Source organism: Herpailurus yagouaroundi, unplaced genomic scaffold, assembly GCF_014898765.1.
Source record: "Herpailurus yagouaroundi ecotype Mexico unplaced genomic scaffold, PumYag 162, whole genome shotgun sequence".
Lineage (NCBI taxonomy): Eukaryota > Metazoa > Chordata > Mammalia > Carnivora > Felidae > Herpailurus > Herpailurus yagouaroundi.
In genome coordinates this window covers 28785127-28802699 of record NW_024412403.1, presented here as the reverse complement: position 1 = coordinate 28802699, position 17573 = coordinate 28785127, and the positions used below count along the sequence as shown (strand labels likewise).

Sequence of the window (17573 nt, the reverse complement as noted above, 5' to 3'; positions counted from 1 at the left end):
ACGGCTTGGAGGGGAGAAACTGAGATGAACTGGCGCAGGAAACATGGTCCAAATGAGACAGGGGCAAGAATGTTGAACAAAAAGATAACTCCAAAAAACGATAAAGGTTGGTCTGAATATTTAGAAAGCAATGTGTAGAACATAAATAGTGCTATAAAATAGGATATTTTTAATAGCAAACACATTAAATCAAAAAATTATGAAAATAATAACCATATCTCAAGCCCAGGTTTGTAAATCACATTGCTGACATGATTTGTACAGTTTCAAGAAAATCAGGAACTCCTGTAGAGGTATTTAACAAAGAGTCAGAATCAGATTCTGTTGGAGATTTGAATTTTGTACATTTAAAATAACACTCTTCATTAAATATCAAGTAAGGATTTTTGTCTATTAAGGCAGGAACATGTAACTTTTCAGAATAGTGTGAAGGTATCTTCCCTTGGCCATAAGAGACAGATGTCTGGCTTAAACCATAATGTGGTTGCTGGAGCTCCCACATTATAAAGAGTTCCATCAACACTAATGAGAATAAAATTAACTCAGCAAACATTTATTCTGTGTATACTATGTTTAGAACTCAGAATTAAAAAATAAAAAGTCCCCAACATTCTATCAGCTTTGTACTTCTAGTGTATCACTTATAACGATAAGTCCCTAAATTATAGTTCACACCATGACACCATTACACAGTTAACAGACTACAAGTACAAAGAATATTAAGCTGTTAGCGAATTAAGTCCCAACCAGCAGCCATCTTGGTATCCCCATGCAGCTGACAAGGTACGCAATGAAATCTCAGAACTCTCTGGGAAGACCCAGTACCGGTGCAATTTGAAGAGAGTCGTCAAATACTCCAGAGACTGACTGTCCTGCTAAGACCTCAGAAAAAATTTAACAGAGTATCAGCCAAGGTAAGAGGGTAGGGAGTGAAAAAGAACAGGAGTCACTAGAGCCAAGAAACTATCTGCCAGAGAGCAGACTGTACTCTCAGAAAAGGAAAGCCAGCATCAGGGATCAGGTTGAGGCAAGTAGAGGGGAAGGTCAAACAAAGGAGAGAAGAAGAACGATTCTGAAGGGAATATTTCTCACTTCCCTGAAGAAGTAAACTTTACTCTGTGAAATCATGAAGAAAATGACCAAATCACCAAACCCTCTAAAGTAAGAAGAACCCATCACAGGAGAATTGTTTGGAAGTCCACAGGTCATAAAAAGGTCTAGCAATTGAAAGCAGGGTACTGACAGGGCACAACTAGTGATGACCTCCCCAAGTATCTACAAATAAAATGACTTTTCCTTGAGTAAGCATCTCCATCCTACCTGTAATACTTTGCAGCACATTTTATGTCTAGACATTCATATGAGGATGGGTAATATGATAAGCCTTGCAGATTAAAAAAAAAAATTTACTAATCTGCAAACACGAAAAGTAGGATACAACATTATTTAAATAACAATAGAGAATACTCTGTTGGCAATTAGACAAGTTAATTCCTGTAAAGAAAAAATTCTTAAAGCACCTCTTAGGAGGTGCGTGAAGTCAAAACTACTTTCATAATAACAACCTGTTACCTGCTTGTTGTCTCTTTCTCTCATGAATGTACACAGAAGTAAGTGATGTGTGTTACTGATAATGTGTTAATGACTAAAGGAACATAGCCTTGTATATTCTTGAGTTTTAAATATTTTGTCAGTTGTAATGTCTTTAAAAATTTTTTTTTTTTTTTTAATTTGAGAGAGAGAGAGAATACGTGAGCTCTCTTTAGAGAGGGAGAGAATCTCAAGCGGGCTCCATGCTTAGCGTGGAGGCCTATATGACCCTGGGATCATGACCTGAGCTGAAATCAAGAGTTGGATGCTCAACCTGGTGAGTTATTCAGATGCCCCTCTCAGTTTTAATTTCTAATATGGCAAATATTGGTTGATATGGCCCTCATAAAGAAAAGCTCTTTTGGGTCCTCAATAATTTAAAAGCCTAAAGGGGTCCTGAGACTGAAAAGTTCGAGAACTGCTGCTAGTCTACTGACATAGAGTCAAGAACTTCACAATCTTGGTTTCAGTCTTCAAACAACATCTCTACTTTCTAATTTTCAACAATTTATACTTTTAACAATGCCAGATAAATACTGTTCTCTGTGCAGACATGTCTCAAAGACCCAGGTGGGGGAAGAAAACAAAAAACAAAAAAAACGATCTTTTAAAAAAGAAAATTAGTAGACTAAAGAGGGTATTAGTAGACTAAAGATATCTACTATTTTTGTGCAGTCACTCCTCTTCTGAATTTACCATGCAAGAAGTAACAAATCCACAGATATTTATAAAGAGGCTGCTATGCATTGAGAACTGAAGACAGAAGGATAACTAAGTGACAAACTAGCCCTTGGTAGGCTCACCATCCTGTCAGAAAAAAATATAGTCCACAACATGGTGAGATACTAGTAACAGAAAAGGTATGGACACAGTTAAAAAAAAAAAAAAATGGAAGGGCAAATTACTGGGAAGAAGACAGGCAGGGAACGTGTCTGCTAGTTGTGAAGGCACACCATCGAGGTGGCATGTGAATTGACTGGCAATAATCAAGGCTTTGCCAAATGGAACAGAAGTTAAAAGGCTCTCTTTAAGCAGTGGGAGGAGCATCAGTCCCAGCAGGGAAGCCCAACAGCACACAGTATGTTCTAGAAATGTTAAGTAATCTACTCAAATAACAGAAACTGTGAGTAATTAGGAAGTTTTATGGAATTTGATAAAGTAATTTGAGGTTATCTGTTGAATTCAGTGATGAAAAATCTGGATTTATAATTTGTATGTCTTTTTCTTAATATCCAACCTGTTGTAGAGAGAAACTTTTAAAAAATACAATGAAAGTAATTTGTTTAAAAAAAAAAATGAAGTGAAAACAAAAGCTGGTTCTTCACCACAGATATTTTGAGGACCTTGGAGAATAGGCTGCAAGATGGTGGGACAGAGGGGCAGTAAACTAGAGAGAAAAGCTTCATGCTGGAGCTTGCATGGACAGTACTGTCAATAATCTGTCTATAAGTAAATGAAGAAAAGAAAATAAATGGGGTTTGAAAATTACTGGCATATCTCTAATCCAGAATGGGGAAATTCTAGTCATCTAGATGAAGGGCATAAACCCTACTGTTAGAATCACACTAATTTCAGAAGTGCAAACCGCAGGCCATGTGATTGATGGGCAAAGATAGCAGAGAATCAAGGAGAATATCAGGCTCCCTAGTTATTTTAAGTGAAGACGACCATGGTCTGTGTAAGAAGAGAAAGTGAATTGACACTCTGATCAACACATTTTAAAATTATTTTAATTATTTCATTTGCCACCTTTCATGGACAGAAAAACCCCGAGTTGACATGGTGGCTTGGTATAGTGGAGAATTTTCCTCTCAAAATGATGTTCGTTAATATCATTAACTTACTAAAGGTATTAGGTAAAGCTTACTAAAGGTATTAAGTAAAAGACTTAAAAAAAAGCCAATTCTTTAAAGACACCAAGTTCAGCAAAATGTTAATTATACTAACGTTTCCCATTGTAACAGTGTATTAGGATTAAGGAAGACCTGTTACTTTCTTATGGTCATTATGCTATTGGGATTGCTGAATTACTTTATCAGACTAGTAACAGGAGTGAATTGGAAGTTTTAGGAAAATGTAGTGGCTGTGGAGGCAAAGGCATAAGTAAGGAGGCTTCTAGCACAAACACTCCAGATGAGAAATGCACTCTGAGACAAAATGCTGGCTGTGGGAAAGGAAATTAAAGAGGGAGTGGAAGCAACGTTGGTAATTAATGCTTCATTTAAGCCCAGCATCCACATTTTCTTGCCCAGGTTGTCCACAAAACCAAGGAAACATCAGTTGAGAAAGCCAAGTTAATTTATGGGAATTGATTCCAACTAAAATAACTCCCCTAGATTCTGGATTGATCTTGGTTTCACCAGTACCATGTTATCAACTGAAAACGTTGTGTACTGCTCGCTTCGGCAGCACATATACTGAAAACATTGTGTAGGAGTTTAAGCACTTTTTCAAAGTGTTATTTCTTAAATTAAAAACCTTACTATGAGGCATGTTTTATAAAGTTTGGGGAAGGCATTCCATGTAGACAACTAGACTTACCAACCTGGTAACCCAATCTGTTAGAACCAGCTGAATCACTCACTGGCCATTTTTGTGTCTTCATACAGACATTTCTATATCTGACATAAAATCTACTGAAATAGTTATCAACAATTTAATTGAACTAGAAGAAAAATATATACATTAAAGAACTCTTCCCAGGGAGAAATCATAAGATATAACAATAAAAACTCCACTTAGTGAGAAAATGAGTATTTGAAGCTAAACTGATTTATGGTCAATTATCTAATTCCACCCGAGATGGTCACTGTTTTTTGTATTACCAACACTTACCAAAATTAGCTAACAAATGTTGCACTCTGAAATAAAAAGAGCACAGAAAGTATATGGAGGCCTATAAAACATTAAAGAAGGTGATTTTATTTTGTAATTTATATGGGATAAGTTTTTGTTTTTTGTTTTTTTTTCAAAAGACAGAGCTGACAAGTGAGCAAAGGAAATCTGGCCTAAGGCACGGAGAAGCTTTATAAACACTTCATACTTTATACGATTTGCAATATTCATTGAATCAAATTCTTTTCCCTTTTCCTTATCACCCTCTTTGGCCTCTCATTCACAAGAACATTACTTAAAAATATGACATACCTGTTTCTGGAGGGTAGCTGTATAATGGACAGATTATAGTAAAACCTCATGGAATATATTAATTCACACTCTTCAACTGTATTCTATCGAATACTAGTCTTCTGAGATATATAAAAATCCTCGTTTGGAAATTAAGAATCCAACGGCTGACTAACAGAATGCCTACTGAAAAGATATATTATAACAACTTCTCCAAATTTATTTGACCATGGACCTCTAATTCAAAACAAAGAATTGTTTAACAAAACATATTTTAGAAAACACATATTGAACATATATTCATTTTTTAAATCTTGAAAAAATTTAAATGTACATAAGTGATCATCACTAATAGCTCATTTTTATATGCTTTCAAACTATTCATTGTACACTCAAAATAATCTGTCTTTTCTATCTGGGAGAAAAGATCTAAATTTGATCATTTTCAAGGACAAATTTTGGCTATGTAAATTTGCCAGCTGGCTATCTATGATTTATTTATCCAACTGTCATAAGTGGTTGTTGGTTACTTGGTAAAACAAGGGCGTTGACAAATTAAGAACAACAAACTAATTATATCTTGTGGGTCACAAGAATATGCATGATTATAATTTTCATTTTAGCAAAATTAAAAGTTGAGAATTAGAGCGCAGTAACAACTATGCTCATCAAATAATAAAAGCAGATTTTGGACTATCAGTCATTAACACATAATTATACCTGAATGAAAGAACTCTTAGCATTTAACAAATAAAACTCTGGTCAATTTAAAATCTCAATTTAGAGGAAAAAATAATATAAGAATATGTGAGGAATGACTAGCAAACCAAAAAATTATTAGTAACTGTATAGTCCTTTTATTTGACAAATACAATGGTTTAAAGATTTTCCTACTTAAATTACAAAAAAGAACAAAGAGAATGCGTAAAACAAAAAAATAAGAAGAATAATTAAATAACTTAATCCCTGGGTGTTCTGAATATACTCAGAATAGTCAGGAAACAGGAATTTGTATTAGCACTGTGCCCACCATCTCACACATAAAATAAGGAAAAAATCTGGCTCAAAGTTGCCATCCCCCTTTAGAAACATCAGGGTCCATTAAAATACCGTGAATTTTAGGATTTCCTATCTGATTTCTTCTAACAAGATTTTTCAGCTAGCTAATTGAAAGTGAACTCTTCACAACTAATTATGAGCACAATAATTCATCACTATGTCCTTTCCCAGTTTACTCGAAGTGCTTCTGTCCAGGCGTAAGCAGCGCAAAGTGCTAGAGCTTAAGACATGACAAATTCATTTAGGCTGTAGCTATACGAGATAACACGAGTGCTAATCCAAGTAGAATTAACCACTTGCCCATCTCTTTCTGTCGTACTGCCCACCTACTTGTGGTAACTTAATCAGATTATTTTATCACATCTCAGAAATGCTAATATACTATCTGCCTTGTAAGAGGTAACCATTTTATATAATTCAAAAAGTAATCATTGACTCAGATTGTGATAAAACCACAATAACCAAACATGCTTCTATTTTTCCTCAAAACAATAATTAACTTTTTATCTGAAATCAGATTGCTGTTTCGGGTTTTATATTAACTGTCCATTTTCTCTGGTTTTTGGTAAAAACAAATTATCATCAGCACAACTAATATTTCTGATTTCAAGCTTCTCAGTCCCTCTCCAGAAGTAATCTATACCTTTGAATTCTGAAGAATCTCTCGTGTCTTTCTTAGGGCATTTAACTTCTTTCTACTGCTTGATAAAATTTATTTATCTCCTTTCGCTGTAAGCTCCTTAGACTATATCTTACTCACTGTTTTGTTTTATTTATTTATTTATTTTTTTTAAATTTTTTTTTCAACATTTTTTATTTATTTTTGGGATAGAGAGAGACAGAGCATGAACGGGTGAGGGGCAGAGAGAGGGAGACACAGAATCGGGAACAGGCTCCAGGCTCCGAGCCATCAGCCCAGAGCCTGACGCGGGGCTCAAACTCACGGACCGTGAGATTGTGACCTGGCTGAAGTCGGACGCTTAACCGACTGCGCCACCCAGGCGCCCCCTCACTGTTTTGTTTTAAACCACACTGTGCCTAATGAAATAATTTGCACAGATATAACACAAAATATAAATCTGGTGACTACGAGCTAATTTATAACTAAGAAATTATGGTCCAAAATATATTAAATTACATTGATTAAGCCTTAAGAATGCAGGAAAAATATTCTCACCATCTGTCTCCAACAAGGTTTGTATCTACTTTCTGAGAAAGGAAATCGAGAAGGCTGTTGAAAAGTAGCTCTCCTGTCATCTGGAGTCTTCAGATTCCCTGTTCCTCCTTCAGTCTCATGTGCATCTGAGGAAAAGGAAAAGATAGTTTTGCATCTATTCCAAACCAGATTCTGGAATATCTTGTGTGAAGTTCTGTAAACTTTTCCCAGTATCTTTTCTTGTTCAAGTTCCATGTAGAAATAGGCATTTAAGAGAGAAATATGGTTTTATGAAATATGAATCATTCATTAAAGGAGAGCAACAGATCTTTGCTTTCTAGACAATACATTTGATAAAAGTAGATGCTTCAAGAAAACAAACTGTGAAAAGGTTTATAATTGTTTCGGATATACTTATAACCTCTGTTAATTTTAAATTTCAGTCAAATCAATTCAATTAAGTTACAACTAAAAATTCTAAATCCTTCCAAAGGTGTATTTTCAAAACAGAAAAATAAAAAGAAAAAATATATATAGTTTTTTCTCATATTAAGCCTTTTCTGTTACAAAATACTATTTATGTAACCTTCCTAGCACAAAATTTGTAATAGACATCAAATGACTTATGCTCATAGACAGACTTGTGCCCCAATCTTCAAAGCAACTTTATTTTATTTTTTCAACGTTTTTTATTTATTTTTGGGACAGAGAGAGACAGAGCATGAACGGGGGAGGGGCAGAGAGAGAGGGAGACACAGAATCGGAAACAGGCTCCAGGCTCCGAGCCATCAGCCCAGAGCCTGACGCGGGGCTCGAACTCACGGACCGCGAGATCGTGACCTGGCTGAAGTCGGAAAAGCAACTTTATTTTAAATAAAGTTGTTGGAAACAACTCAAATGCCTATCAGTACGTAAATAAATTACGGTATGCCTATACAATGAAACATTTACTACTCAGCAACAAAAAAGGATGCACTGTTGATATAAGCAACAGCATGGATGAGTTTCAAAATAATCATGTTGAGTGCAAGAAGTCAGACAAAAAGGAAAACATAGGGTATAATTTCGTTTGCATAAAACTGTAGAAAATGCAAAGTAATCAAGAGGGAGAGAAAACATTTCAGTGGTTGCCTGGGGATACAGGGGTGGGAAGGTACAGGAAGGAGGGATTACAAAAGAACACTACCTTAATTGTGGAGAGACGGTATCATGCGTATGTACATATGTCAAAATTGATCAAACTGTAAACCTTAAATACGTGCAGTTTATTGGATGTCAATTATAACTCAATAAAGCTATAAAAAATTAAATTTCTTAAAATGTTGTATGCTCCTTGATGTAGCAATTCCAAGTCAAGGATTTATCCTAATGAAGATATATACAAGTATTTAGCCATAAGGATGTCATAATATATGTTATTTATAATAGTAGAAACCATTGAAAACAGCCATTGAATCTCCAAATAAAAAGTCTGGGAAATTTTCGTATATTACATGGTGAGATACTATGTATACACTAAAATACTACATAAAAAATTATAGTATATCATCATATATAACTTATTACATAGTAAGTGATAAAAATAGGAAACAGCATTATGTTCAGTAAACTGAATGTGTTTCAAAAGTATATGAAAATAAATGCAGCAATTATTTCATTTAGAGATAATTTTTATTTTTCCTTTTTTGCTGATTTATATTTCCTAGTTTCTTTATAATAAACATGTATTACTTTGGTAATCAATAAAACAAATTCAAGGATGAAAACAGCAGCAGTCTACAAGTGTCCACTCCCTAGTACAAGTAAAACTTGTACAAGTAAAATACTCCTCAGAGGGGGTGTACATTACAGAGTTTTGAGCTATCACGTCACCTCCACCAGTGACCTAGCCAACAGTAGTGAGAAAAGGGCAGGTCTGACAGGATGAACTGGAGTAATAATTAGTAGCCAAGTGATTTACCAGTTATAAAGCACTTTTATGGGCATGACCTCATTTGATCTTCATAACTCAGTGAAACAAGCAGAGAAGGCATTATCCCATTTTATAGAAGGGGAAACAGACAATGAGCAAGACTAGGTAAATGTCACGTCCCAATATTACAGATCTTGGATTTAAATGGAGTCTTAACTATCAACTCTGGTACGAATTCTAAGAGGAATAGGGGACAATCACTTCTGATTATGTATAACTAGAAGGCAGTGATTTACACGTGAATTTAAAAATACCCATATTTGCTACTATATTAGTATTCTCATTTGAATATGCTAGGGGCCTTAGGGACGTCCTAAATTCCCAGGCCCAACCTCAGAAGCTATACCCAGGCAACCTCATCTTGTCCCTGGTCAACATTACCTACTAAAGCACTGAAATTCAAGAATTTGATTACTCAGTTTTCAGTTGCATTTCTTTCCTTCTTGGAAAAAAAAAAAAAAAAAGTAGAACCCATAACTACATTTATGAATGCTGCAAATAGTGACTTACAAGTTTGATGTCAAAAGATCTAACTTAACGGTACTTTAAAATACCACCTTTTGGGCCAAATCTCTTTTGGTACATGTGCAGACAAGAAATAGTCTCCAAACAACTCCAAGTATATTATATTCAGTGAAGAAAATGACCAACTCCTCACAAAAGTATCAGTAAACATCTTCAGAGGCACATTATGAAGAAGCTGGTCAGCATCTGCTGATGAGGTCTTGAAGCATAAGAAACCCTTGTAGTTACTACTCTAACCATCACCCCCATGACTACGAGAGACTAAAAAGCTCTTGTTTTCTGGACACTTATTGTGTATCAGGACTCCACTAACCTCTCTCTATACACCATCTTTAAAACAACCTTATGAGAGAACTGTTATCAACCCCACTTTATAGATGAGGAAACTAAGTTTAAGTTACCCCAAATCATAAAACCAGTAAAAGCTTAAAGTGAAATTCAAACTCTGGTATATTTTACTTGGAACCAAGATGGGGCCTTGGCAGTTCTCTGGAACATAAATCGGACTCTTCTCTGTTGTAACCCACCTACAATGGTTTCAATTAAAGTAGGGCAAAAACACTGGAGGATGGTATATGAAGTTCATGACTACATTTTCCATGTAAAGAGTAAAAAATATCCAGAGCTCACAATCTGTGTCTGATACGGTGCCACATTCTAGAATAGTTTGTATTAATGTTTAATGGCTGGTCTCTATTAAAACATTGTTTTAACCCCTTTGAGCTAACAGGATCACGTGAAAGATTAATAAGTATTTAAATAAAAATTAGCAAAAGATAATATAAAAGAAACACCTCTCACAGATTAAAACTGTCTTATATCAATAGATGAGTAATTCAGTCTTAAGTCCAGTCAGTGAAACTGAATGTACCAGGTGTTTTGAACTATGAAGATAGGAAGCATTTCTATGAATAAGAAAACATTTAAATAACTTTGTTAGAATTGTAGAAAAGAAGTATTTCTGTAGAATATTATGCAATCATCAAAATATATTATTTCAAATAATATTTAATGATAAAGATGGTAAAAGGAATGCATGTGATGCTAAGAAAGCAAGGTTCTAAACTATCTGTTAAGTTGAACAAATTCTAGGGGCTAGGGACTGTGCTAGGTGTTGGAATTAAAAAGGAACAAGATTCCAACTGCGAAACTACTCTTCACTGTGTTATTTGCATGATTAGGACCTTCAGGTTATTTAGATATCAGTTTAAATGTCATTTCCTCAGAGAAGCTTCTCCTTATCACTTTATGGAAAGTAGCTTCCTCTCTACCTCTTACTTTGTTTAAACTCTTTATTTTGTTTTCTGTTTCCTTGTTTTCTTTTATCTGCATCTACTGAGATGCTTAATGGGGTTCTTATCCTTTATTCTATCATTAATGGATTACTACGTTATATTAAGCTATATTAATTGATTGTTTCAGTGTGAAACAAACAATTAATTGATTGTTTCAGTGTGAAAACAACCCTTCCTTTTTGAGACAAATATCTACAACTAACACCATAATTAATGGTGAAAGACTGAATGCTTTGCCCTATCACGCTGGTAAAGAGGTAAGACATTTGCTCTAGATACCACTCTGAGACTTTACTCATTGCAATCAGGCCAGAAATTTAAAGACACATAGACAGGAAAAGAAAAACTTAAAACTCTCTATTTGCAGGCAACATTACCTTGTATGTAGATAAGAAATCTACAAAAAAAAAAAAAATACTAAGAATATGTAGAAAGGTTGTAGGGTATGAGATCCAAATGTAAGGATTAATCGCATTTCTATATACTAAAAATAAATCCAAAAATTAAATTTTTAAAGTTCCACTCACAATAGCAGCAAAAAGTGCAAAAAGAGACTTAGGAGAAATTTAACAAAAGAAGTGCAACACCTGTGCACTGAAAAACTAGAAAACGTTAAGAGAAATTAAAGATCTAAATAAACAAAGATACATTCTATGTTCATGGGTTAGAAGACAATGTTGTTAAGATAGCAATTCTACAAATCAACACCCCCCCCCAAAAATGAATAATCCAATTAAAAAATAGGCAGAAGAAATGAATAGACATTTTCCCAAACAAGACATGCAGCTGGCCAACAGACACATGAAAAGATGCTCAACATCACTCATCATCAGGGAAATGCAAGTCAAAACCACAATAAGATATCCCCTCACACCTCTAAGAATGGCTAAAATCAAAAACACAAGATGGGTGCCTGTGTGATTCAGTTGGTTAAGTGGCTGACTTTGGCTTAGGTCACGATCTCGTGTTTGTGGGTTCAAGCCCCACACTGGGCTTGCTGCTATCAGCTCAGAGCCCACTTTAGATCATCTGTCCCCCTCTCTCTCGCTGCCCCCTCTCTCCTCATGCTCTCTCTCTTTCTCTAAGTAAATAAAAAACATCAAAAAAAAAAAACCAAAAAACAAGAAACAACAAGTGTTGGGGAGGATATGGAGACAAAGGAACCCTCTTTCACTGCTGGTGAGAATCAAAATGGTGCAGCCACGCTGGAATACAGTATGGATGTTCCTCAAAAAGTTAAAAATAGAACTATCCTACAACCCAATAATCATGCTACTGGGTTTTACCTCCAAAATACAAAAGTACTAATTAAAGGGATACATGCACCCCTATGTTTACAGCAGCATTGTTTAAAATCATCAAATTATGGAAGCAGCCCAATGTCCATCAATAGATGAATGGATAAAAAAGATGTGTTGTCTATATACAATGGAATATTATTTGGCTGTAAAAAAAAAAAAAAAAAAGAGTGAAATCTTGCCATTTGCAATGACATGGATGGAGCCAGAGTATAATGTTAAGTAAGATAAGCTGGTCAGAGAAAGACAAATACCATATGATTTCACTCAGGTGGAATTTAAGAAACAAAACAAATGAGCAAGGGGATAAAAAGAAAGAGGGGGAGGGAGGGAGAGAGAGAGAAAGAGAGAGAAAGAAACGAAGAAACAAACTCTTAACTATTGAGAACAAATTGATGGTTACCAGAGCGGAGGTCAATGGGGGGGAGGGGTGTGAAAATAGGTGATGGGGATGAAGGAGCACACTTGTGATAAACACGGGGTTATATACAGAATTGTTGATTCACTACATTGTACACTTAAAACGAATATAACACTGTATGTTAACTATACTGGAATTAAAATAAAAAAATAAATCTATCAATTTCTACCATGCTTTCTTTTTTGTAGAAATTGATTCTGATATACATATGAAAGTATAAAGGATTGAGAATATCCAAAACAATTTTGAAAAAGAAGACTAAAGCTTTAGGACTTATACTACCTAACTTTAAAACTTACTATAAAGCTGTAATAACCAACACAGTGTGATATTGGCATAAAGATAGACATACAGATAATGAAATAGGATAGAGCCCAGAATAAACTCTCACATTCATAGTCATTTGAATTTAACAAATGTGCCATAGTGTTTCAATGAGGAAAGAACAGTCTTTTTAATATATGATGCTGGAACAGGTGAAAAATCATACACAACAATAAAAAGACAAATAAGTGTAAATCTTTCACAACATACAAAAATCAGAACTTGAAATGGATCATAACTCGAATTATAAGAACTAAAACTACAAAACTTCTAAGAGGCACAGGAAAAAATCTTGTGACCTTATGTCAGGGAAAAAATTCTTAAACATGGCAACAAAGGTGTAATCCATTAAAAAACAAACAAAAAATGGACAATTGGGACTTGAAAAAAATTTCAAAAGACATAATTTACATAAAAGACAAACCACATAATAATATAAAATATTTGCAAATCATACATGATATACATGATAAAGAAGTGGTATCTAAAATATTAAAACCCTTAAGACTTGAAGAAGAATAAAACAATTTTTTTTAAATGGGCTAAATATCTGAAGACATCTCACCAAAGACACATAAATGTGTAGTAAACATACAAAAAGATGTTCATCATCATTACCTAATAGAGAAATGCAAATAAAACCACGATGGAATTCCACTAGACAACTCATTAAAATAGCTATATATATTTTTTTTTTAACTGAAAAATCTAAAGGTTGGGAGGATAGGGAGAAAGTGAAATCCTCATACACTGCTGATGAGAATGTAAAATGGCATAGCCACTCTGGAAAACAGCTTGGCAATTTCTTAAAACGTGAAACATACCCATATACTTAAACATATGACCCAGCAATTTCACTCCTGGATATCTAACCAAGAGGAATGAAAACATATGCATTTGTATGCAAATGATCAGAGCAGCATCAATCATAATAGCCCCAAACTGTAAACACCCAAATATTCATCAACTGGTGAAGGGATGAGCATAAAGTAGCGACCAAAAAAAGAAATAAATTAATAATTCATGCAATAAGGATAAACCTAAGAAACAATGCTCAGGGAAGGAAGCTGGATTTATAGCTGTTTTTTGGATGGTTCCATTTATATGTAAAATGTCTAGAAAAGCCAAAATTACAGAGAAAGAAAGCAGATCATCTCCTGGGACAGGAGAAGAGAACAGAAATTAACTGCAACAAGCATGAAGGAACCCTTTGGAACGATGAAACTGTTCTAAAACTAGACTGTGGTGATGGTTGCACATCTAAATAAATTGACTCAAAATCCCCAAACTGAACAATGAGAATGAGTGAACTGTATGGTATGGAAACTATACCTCAATAAGGCTGTAAAAAATAAAAAAGATATATTCTACCCATAATCGTAAAAAGGATACATTCTATACAGATGCATAAAATGAATCTGATATTAAAATAAATTGCCATTTTTCTCATTTATTTAAAATAATAATCATACTTAATGATAAACCTAATGTATAACAATTACTTTTTAGAGAATTCAAAAGCAGTTTTAAGAGGACTATTCATCTCTCTCATACTGCTGGTGGAAATGTAAAATGGTACAACTGCTAAGGAGAACAGTTTGGCAGTTCCTTAAAAGTTAAACATAGAATTACCATATGACCCAGAAATTCTAACCCCTAGGTATAAATAGAAGAGAAATGAAAACTTATGTCCATATAAATATCTGTATCTGCATGTTCATAACAGCATGATTCATAATGACCCAAAACTGGAAACAATCTAAGTGTCTATCAACTAATGAATGGGTAAACAAAATATGATATATACAATACAATAGAATATTATCCAGCCAAAAAAAAAAAAGATGAAGTATTGATACATGCTACAACATAGATGAACCCTGAAAATTATTATACTGAGTGAAAGAAGCCAGTCACAAAAAAAACCCATGTATTATGATTCCATTCATGTGAAATATCCAGAATAGGCAAATTCAGAAACAGAAAACAGATTCATACTAGTTGCCTAGGGCTGGGAGTGAGGAAGGACAGGAATGGGGAGTGACTGCTAATGGGTATGGAGTTTCTTATGGGGAGTGACTGCTAATGGGTATGGAGTTTCTTATTAGGGTCATGAAAATGTTCATAAATCAGATGGATGGTGGTGTTGGTCGCATACCTGCGTGACTACAAAGAACACTTGAAATGGGTAAGTTTTATTGTATGTGAACTGTATTTCAATAAATCTATTTAAAAGAGGACTATTAACCTAGGATTTATTAAAACATCAAAAGAAATTTCAGAGTAAAAATCTAGATTTCTAATCTTGCTATTTGCTTTTGGGCATGTCTAACATTTATTTAAACAGGTATGTTAATGTTCAGTTCATGGTGGCTAATTATAAATCATTTTTTAAAAGTCAACTGTATTTTTACAAACCAGTAACAAACAGAAAATAACATTTTAAAAACATCCAACAACAAAATATATCTAAGAATAAAAGTAACTTGAAAATATACTGGGAGACATTAAATACAAGCTAAATAAATAAGAGAACATACCACGTTCATGATATGATAGAAAAACTCTGTATCATAAAATGATGATTTTTCCCCAAATTGGACTAATGTATTTAATGCAATGCCAACTGAAATCCAAAAGGTTTTATAAGTTGATTCTAAAATTCACAGTGGAGCACCAAAGCCCAAATGGACAAGGCATCCAACCAGAAATAGAATCCAGTAGGGAACTGGCCCTGCCTATACCGAGATCTATCATAAAGCTGTCCTAATGAAATTAGTGTGTTTTTGGAAAAGAAACAAACTGTTGGAAAAGAAACAGACCTTCACATATAAAAAAAACGTATTTGACAAAAGTCACACTGCAAATCATTGAAGAAAGGAGGAATCATTCAACAGTGCTGAGAGAATTGGTTATTCATTTGGGGGGGAAAAGAAACTAGACCACGCTTGTATAATATAGAAACAATAAATTCCAGAGAGATTAAAATTTTAGGTAGAGAAGACAAGTCTTTACTATTTTTTTAAATAAAACATAAGAGACTATCATTATGAACTCAGAGTATGAAAAAAAGTTTAAAACTTAACACACAGAAAGGGTTAACCATAAAGCATATGATTAATAAATTCAACTATATTATAATTAAAAATCTCCTTTCATCTGTAAATACAATAAGGAAAAGTAAGATTGCAATACCACGAAGCACACGGACAAAGAAAATTTTGGTACCCAGAATGTGTGTGTGTGCCTGTGTGTCTGTGTGTGTATCCTACAGCATTTTAATTAAAAATAGGCAAAATGTAAAAAAGTATCCCTAATTAAGGGTGTGAGGGCCTGAACAGGATGAGGCAGTGCCTGTGGAGAGTGGAGACAACCATGTGGCATGAGAGTCAGAGTTCAAGCTCTGGCAGAGTAGTGTGGGTTGAGCAGGACCCTGTACAGCAGTGATCTAACAGTAGATGTCAATGCCTGATCAGGGGGAGGAAGGTGCCCATTAAAAGATGCACTGTGCTGTATACTGTAGGAATCCAAACCTGGTGAGGAAGGCTTCCACATGAAGGGTCTTCAAAGCTCAAACCGAATTTGGTGAAGAGGGTCCAAGGAATAGGGCAGGTTCATCACATACAGTGGGACTGATCAAATAAGTAAATAAATTTAGGTTAATAAGTAAATAAATTTAGACTAATCTCACTGTTATAGAAAGAAATGAAATTGGAAGTAGCAGCAGCATGAGTGATGAGTGGCATGTCAAAAGGACACAGAAGCCAACTGAAAAGGATCCCACTGGCTAAATCAGGGCAAGATGAGCATCAAAATAACAATAGTAACTGATTATAGCTCATTGAAATAATATACAGAATCATTAACTCATACTGATACAGAGAAATTAATTAAAGTTTGATCAGGAAGGAGACAGTCACACAGTTTCACAGTATCTCCACACAAAACAATTATTAAACACAAAGGGAAAATGAGTAATTTCACAAAAAGAAACATGGCAGACACCATCTTAATCAAGTTAATATAAATAGTAAAGGGTCAAAATGAAAATCACGTGCCACTTGATAAGCTACAAAGAGAAGACAGACCATAACGTCTGTGATATCCCTGCCAAGTGTTCATAACTTGCATGTAGTCATTAGGAAACAGCAGACAAACATAAAGAAGAGACATTCTACAAAATAAGTGGCCAATACAGTATAGTCTTGAAAAGTGCCAAGGTCTTGAAAGTCAAACAAACACTGAAGAACTGTTCCAGATTGAAGGAGACTGAAAAGATGTGACAAGTAAAATGCAAGGCGTGCTTCTAAACTAGATCCTTTTGCTATAAAGGACATTATTGGGACTACTTGTGAAAATTGAATGAGATCTGAGGATTAGATGGTAGTAATGCATCAATGTTAATTTCCTGATTTTGATGGCTTTATTGTGTCTTATAGGACAATGTCCTTGTTTGTAGGAAATATACACTCATTTATTCAGGGGTGATGAAGCATCAAATCAAATCTTCAGGGGAAAAATTTTCTCCTTTATTGTACTTAAAACTTTTCCATGTGCTGTTACTTAAAATTTTTTAAATATAAAAATAAATATATTTAATGCATAGTTTTAAGTATATAATGCATAGAAGACATACACAAGCAATTCATGAAAGAAAAATACCAATGGTGAGTAGTCGCATGAAAAGATGTTCCAGACGTCATTAGCAATCACAGAAAGGCAAATTAAGACCACAATAAGGTTCCATTTTGTAGCTGCTATATTAAGAAAAATTATGTAGCCCGAGATTTCCAAGTTTCAGCAATGA

At 34.4% G+C, this 17573-nt stretch overlaps 1 protein-coding gene across 1 annotated transcript in view; it reads right to left on the bottom strand.

Moving 5' to 3' along the window:
- Positions 1 to 17573, bottom strand: part of NRIP1 (nuclear receptor interacting protein 1) — a 101693-nt gene that overhangs the window by 43319 nt on the left and 40801 nt on the right. The window contains exon 3 of the mRNA XM_040484161.1: positions 6953 to 7077. The gene's annotated coding sequence lies outside the window, so the exon portion shown is untranslated. The remainder of the gene's footprint in view (positions 1 to 6952; positions 7078 to 17573) is intronic.